Raw genomic sequence first — 6,218 nt, 5'->3', positions numbered from 1 at the left:
AGATGAGATCAGCTGAGCACGGCCAGAGCCCCAGCCATGGCAGGTCGCTTTCACACACGCTTCCCGCCTCTCCCACCGCATACATACAATGAATACAGAATAAACCGGGCGGATTTACAGAGACAGCCCCGCGCCTCCCCATCTTTCACAGGGCAGCTGGGTATGACCGGGACCCTGCGATGCCATGAGGGCCAGGAGGGGGTTACCCTGCCCCAGCCCAGGCCTGCTGAGAGGCACCGGGACCCCCGCCCGTCCCCTCGGCTGTCAGCAGGCCCAAGCCCGGGGGTATGAGCCCCGTTCCCGGGCACGGCGGGCACGGCGGGCCCGCATCGCCCCCGGCCCGGGCCCCGGACACCGGCGGCACCGGGGGGTGAGGCGGAGGGGGCGTGGCGCATGCGCAGCGCCGCGTGCCGGACCCCAACGGCCGCCGAGCGCCGCGCTGCCCTCAGCGCCCGCCGGGACTCACCGAGGCGCAGGGGCTGGAGGTGGCGCTGGGGGTAGGCGAGCGCTGCACCGTAACCAGAGCCATCGAGGCGCGGCGGGGCCCCCCCGTCCGGCCGTCCGGCGGGGGCCTCAGTCCATGGCGGGGACAGGGGAAGGGAGCGGAGCGGAGCGGAGGTGGCGCGGCGGCGGCCGCAGGGGGCGGCAGCGGCAGCAGCTCCGCGCGCGCCCGCGGCCTCTCGCCGACTGAGGCGCGGCGGGGCCGGGCCGGCCGGGCACAATGAGGCCCAGCGCGCACGCGCCGCCTGTCAGCGCGCGCGCGGCGCCGCCCCCTGGCGGCCGCTCCGCATTAACCCCCGCGGTGCCGGCGCGTCCTGAGGGGTCCCGGCACCGCCAGTCCCCGTGCCTGAGGGGGGGCTGCCATGGGCGGGAGGGACCGACGTCCTTCTCCCGGTGCCTGAGGGGGCTGCGATGGGCTGAGGGCCTCGACATCCTCACTCCGGTCTGTGAGAAAGGCTGCGATGGGCTGGGGACCTCGACATCCTCACTCCGGTCCCTGAGGGGGCTGCGGTGCGCAGAGGGGTCCCGGCATCCCCAGCCCCTCCCTGAGGGACTCCGAGTTCTACCCCCGGTTGCTGAAGGGGTTTTGGCATCGCCCTCCCCGGTCCCTCAGCCTCACCGTGGCTTTATTAATGTATGTCAGCAGGGCACCCTCAATGTGCCTCCTGGCTGGTGGTGGATTGTGGAATCCCATCCCACTGGGAGCCGTGATAGTGGCAGCCCCTGGGGAAAGTTGGCACTGATGGTCACATAACGTAGCTTTTCCTTGGATTAGGCAGCAATAGTAACTCCATAATGAAAGCAACATATAACACCTCTTTGTACATCAATGCACACGCCCAGACACCAAAAATCGAGTCTAATGATTGCATCTTGAGCATTTAAACATTCCCAGATGCAGAACTGCTTGGCTTTTGGGGGTCTGAAACAAAGGGCCAAGTGCTATTAAACCCCATTTGCTTTGCAGCTTCAGCCTAGTGCCACCGAATTAACGTGAAGGAGGTAATTTGGACCAAGAATCTACAGAATTGATGGGAAGGAGGTGACTGGGATCAAGAATCGTCTTGGGCATCAAATGACAACATTACATATGATAACCAGAAACTGTTCTAAACGTTAAACAGAGCAAACTCTGTCAGGTGTGTGTATCAACCCATAGATTCCATTTAAGCACATGGCTGATGCTGCTTCGATCTGTTCCTCAGGCTGACAGCACTTCTTCCCTGTACATTTAAGAACTGGAGAAGCCACATGGTCTCTCTTTTGGTTATTCCCCAGTTAAAATATAATGATCAGCGAGGCTCCTGTAGCTGGGCTTGGCTGCAATGGAGAAGTCAGGCTTTCTAATGGGGCATTTTGCCTCCTGGTGGACAGTGAGGATGGAGAGCAGGCTCCCTAAACTGGGCTAAACTGAGTTTATAGAGTGGGCTACACAGCAAGCCAGGGTCTCGAACATGCAAATTTAGGGCTGCTTTCAGGTCCATAATTCATGTCTGCATTGATAGAGAGGATTTCTAGAAGACTAAAGTTCCCAGAGTATTGTAGCAGTTCCCTCACCTGAGACTGGTGTTTCATTCTGGATTTTGATCAAGTCATGCAGGGATTACTGTCAAGAAATTATTATTTAAAGCAGGTTCCAAAGTAGACTTTTATGTAATTTTCATATACCCTCTAGATCTTCCAGGTATTGGAACAGCAAATACTTTTTAAAAACATTTACCACAGGTAAACCGTGGAGTTGCTATCTACAGTTCACTGAAAGTCCAACATATCAGTTATTGGCTACAACAACCACAAACTGTGATAGTTCTCCAGCCTCTAGAAAGGTGTAATTTGCATGTGCAGTGTTTTTTTAGCAGCAGAATTTAAATGTGGAGGAGGAAGCTATAAGGCAGATGTATTGGGATTGAAAAGAGCAATTAGAGGGCAGGCTGTGGTCACAGCATCAGGGTTGGTACAAAAAACAGACTGGAAGCCTGTGGCCTTACTCCTTCCTGTGCTGGCAGCACTGTGGTCAGCACCTGCTGCTTCAGCCCAGAGGAGCATTTAAAAGAAGTGGAGCTGTACATGAGCTGGTTTTGTACACATTTCCAAAACTGACTATTTAATACACTGCAAACATTCCCCTGGCTAACACAACTTATTATTACTACATGTTAGGGCTTTTATTGCATAATCTTGGCATCAGCTGCAAAAGACAACAGAGTGCTCCCAAAATGTATCTTACACAGAAAAACAAAACAAAACAAAAAAAAGAGATAGAAGAGGCAATTCCAGCAAAACATCTGTGATGACATATTCAGCCCATTATTTTGTCAACAGCGCAAGTATTTGGTGGCATAATAAAAGGATACACTTTGCTTAGCAAAAACATTAAGGGATTACAGCCAAGTTAGATAGGGTACAATTAAAGGTTTGCTTAACCCACGGGATTCCACTTCCAGAAAAATAAAAATAGAGCTGTTTTGATCCATCCTTCTAAATTCTAGTTGTATATTCTTGTTTGGGGGTTGAAAAAAACCCACCTTTTTTTTTTTTTAAATTTATGTTTCATTCTCAAAAAGTTTTGTAAGTTAATCATAATAGCAACAGAATTCTGAATTGCAAAGGGGAAAAACCAAGCCCACCTGGGAGAAGAGATAACAGGAATTAATCATGTGCAAACTGCTTTGAGGAAAAAGTGCACAATCCAGTTTAAAGCCTCATTTTAAATTACTCCTGTGCACTAATTTTCTGCTTCATTTTGTTAACATAATTGATGCTAGACTTCAACACATCTTGGAAATGCACTGCAATGTGCATATTTCCTTCTGATACATTTCTTCAAATAAATAGCAAAGAAATGACAATTTATTACAGTGTATTTTTCACATGAAAGTTGACCTCCACTATTTCAAGGTTTCTTAGAGGCTATCCCCTGAAATGGAGACTAAGAGAGGGCAGAGCACCTTGCAGCTGTTCCAATGACATACACCATAGATAAAGTCACAGTTCAGTTTTCCTGCAGGGAGGCAATCCAAAGGTTTTGCCATTTCTAGTATAAAATACCAAGAAAGAAACAGCACTGGACAAAACTCATTTCCTGGCAGAAATTGCCATAAGTTTCTCAGTTGGAAGTCGTGCCTAACCCAAGGGAATTGCTGAACAGGCACCTGATTTACATTTGTGTAAATGGGTGCAGAATGCCTGTCATAGATGTGTTTGTCATTTGCCTTCTCCTTTCCCTGTCATATTATTCTTCAAAGAATATAGGAGAGATTATGAAAGGGGATTCATCAAATTCCTTTAGATTCAGGTTTTAAAGCAGTCTGAGAAAATGGCACCGTGCACTCCCCGCTCATTAGTGCTTGTGTGCCTTTCCTGCAAGGCTGCTTCAAAGCAACACAAGAAAGAAAGCCTGGAAATGTTTAAATTGAGTTTGTAATTAATTTCTTTTTATGTCTGAGATCCTCACATCTGGTTAACACAATCCTCCCTTCAGCTGGTAATGGACTTGAGACAGTTCTGCAGTTCTGGACTTTGTGAACCTTGAATCTGAAGGTAACCTGTCACTGGCACCTGTGGAATCTCTCTCTATTTGTGCTCTTAATGTTCTCTGTTGCTATTCATAGTCCTTTTTTGATTTTATTTTATTTTCAGTCATGTGATGCAATGTTCTAAGTTCAGTTCAGAAGAGTCTGTTGGGCTGTGCCAAAGCCAAAAGACAACCTACAGCAATTCTGATCGTGGAAAGACATAGCAACCTTTGGGATTATTGCTTAGCAACTGCAAACACACAGAGGAGTAAAACTCACAGCCCAGCTCCACAGCAGGTCTGAGAAATCCCTAATTCACTTCAAGATTTTTAGTGGTTGAGAACAGATGGGCATATATTAAATCCCTGTTGGTTTGCAAAGCCACTTTGAATGCAGGAGGAATAAGATCTATTTTGATACCTGCTCCAAAGGTAAGAAAAACAGTTCTTCAAAGCGTCAGAGAGCAAAAAAGAAAATGTTTTTAAATTTTAATTGTATTGAAAAGATCATGTACGAAAAGGGTATTGGGCTTTTTGTGATTGAGGAGATAAATATGCTATGAAAAACATTAGGGAAAGGCAAAATTATTTCTGAGCAATAGAATGTCAAAGAGATTGGACTTTGTTTTTGAAAGGACTTTTGTAAGGCAACATCTCCAAAATATTTGCCTAAACAAACTTAAGTCCTGCCTTGCTTTGTCCTACTCATCAAAATTCTCTAACAGAATAACAATGAAACCATAAGAGTATTATTTATGGGGAGATTTGAGTTTTGTACAGAAAACACAGTGATAATCTTTTTGTACCTGCAGGGATTCCAGCAAGAGTATTTTTCTCACAGCAAAGGAGCCAGGGAAGTGGCATCCTACTAAATAATGGAAAGCTTATCTTGCCTTCAGCTTGAACAAAGGCTTACAGGAAACTTTATATCACACTTCAAATTTCCTGGGTGTTTCTAGAGCTTGCCTCTGTGCTCCATGCTTGCTGTTATTTGGCTCCATTTGGGAATGCCATAGGCCCTGAGAGCTCTCAATATTATTGTAAAATCATACTCATGGAATCATTAAGTTTGGAAAAGATCTCCAAGATCATTGAATCCAGCATTTTACCAAACACCACGTTGTTAATGTGACCATGCCACTTACTGCCTTGTCCAGTTGTTTCTTGAACACTTGCAGGGATGGTGACTCCATCCCTTCCAATGCCTCATCACCCTTTCACTGGAGAAATTCTTCCTTATGGGCCAAATTCTCAACTAATGAAAATCAGCACTGAAGGTTATGAGCCAATGGAGTATTATCCATTGTGCATCTCTGTAATCCTCCACAAATCTCAAGTTTTATGTCCTGATTGTAGCATTCCTTTGTTGTTTATTTTTTTTATTTGTCCTTCCATACCCTCTTAGTCTTCTTCATCTGTCCTGCATTAAAGCACTGGGCACAGTTCTCCATGCTCTGCTTCCATTCCTGCAGTTACATGGATGCCATGGAATTGAGACAGAACATTCACACTGGTTGTTTCATGTTTTGTTTTGGTCAGAGACATGGAGATCCTTTATAAACATTTACTAATCCTCAAAACCATCCTAACAAAAGGTTGAGAGCAGTGTAGAAAAACATATTTATCATCTTTCAGAATCAGCCACCTCATAAAGCAGAGTGGAGTTGTCACTTTAACATTGCACAGAAACTGCAGACAGTTTCATAAAGGATGTTTAAAAAATAACATAAGTATTTAAAACTACAAGAACAGTTTATTTTGGCACCACAAAACCAGCTGATTTGGAATGTGACCAGAACATTTGGTTAACACCCTGCTTTGAACCAAGGAGTCTGGTTTTACAGCTTATTGAAAGGAACTCACCTAAGCAAGGAACAATTCCACAGAGTGGACAGGTTTCCCTTTCTACCACTGTAAATCCAGATCCTTTCCAGCTCGTGTCCTTTGGTGGCAAAACCAACTACCAACCTAAAACCCTCTCTGTGGGTCAGGTAGGCAGCTTGAGCCAGAAATCCATCCCATTCCCAGTAGGAATGGACCTTTGGAAAAAAAATTACTAGAAGATGCCTACAAGCCCATTGAGAAAACAAACCTAGAAATTTAATGCTGTGAAGCATCCCACCATCCAGGCAGTATTTGTACTCCAGCAGTGTTAATGAACCAGAAGGTCAATATATTCATATTTAAATCTGCGTGCCAGGAG

At 46.2% G+C, this 6,218-nt stretch overlaps 1 protein-coding gene across 1 annotated transcript in view; it reads left to right on the top strand.

Moving 5' to 3' along the window:
• Nucleotides 1–339: 339 nt before the first annotated feature.
• The window catches only part of EFCAB5 (EF-hand calcium binding domain 5), a gene marked incomplete at its 3' end in the record, with an annotated part of 35,948 nt that continues 30,069 nt past the window's right edge, over nucleotides 340–6,218 (top strand). Inside the window, exons 1-4 of the mRNA XM_083875303.1 lie at nucleotides 340–497; nucleotides 1,469–1,640; nucleotides 3,948–4,041; nucleotides 4,141–4,447. The remainder of the gene's footprint in view (nucleotides 498–1,468; nucleotides 1,641–3,947; nucleotides 4,042–4,140; nucleotides 4,448–6,218) is intronic.

This window comes from Zosterops lateralis (assembly GCF_965231275.1).
Source record: "Zosterops lateralis genome assembly, chromosome: 19".
In the NCBI taxonomy this organism is placed as follows: Eukaryota; Metazoa; Chordata; class Aves; order Passeriformes; family Zosteropidae; genus Zosterops; species Zosterops lateralis.
Note: the sequence above shows the minus strand (reverse complement) of the source record. Positions and strands in the feature narration are given on the sequence as shown.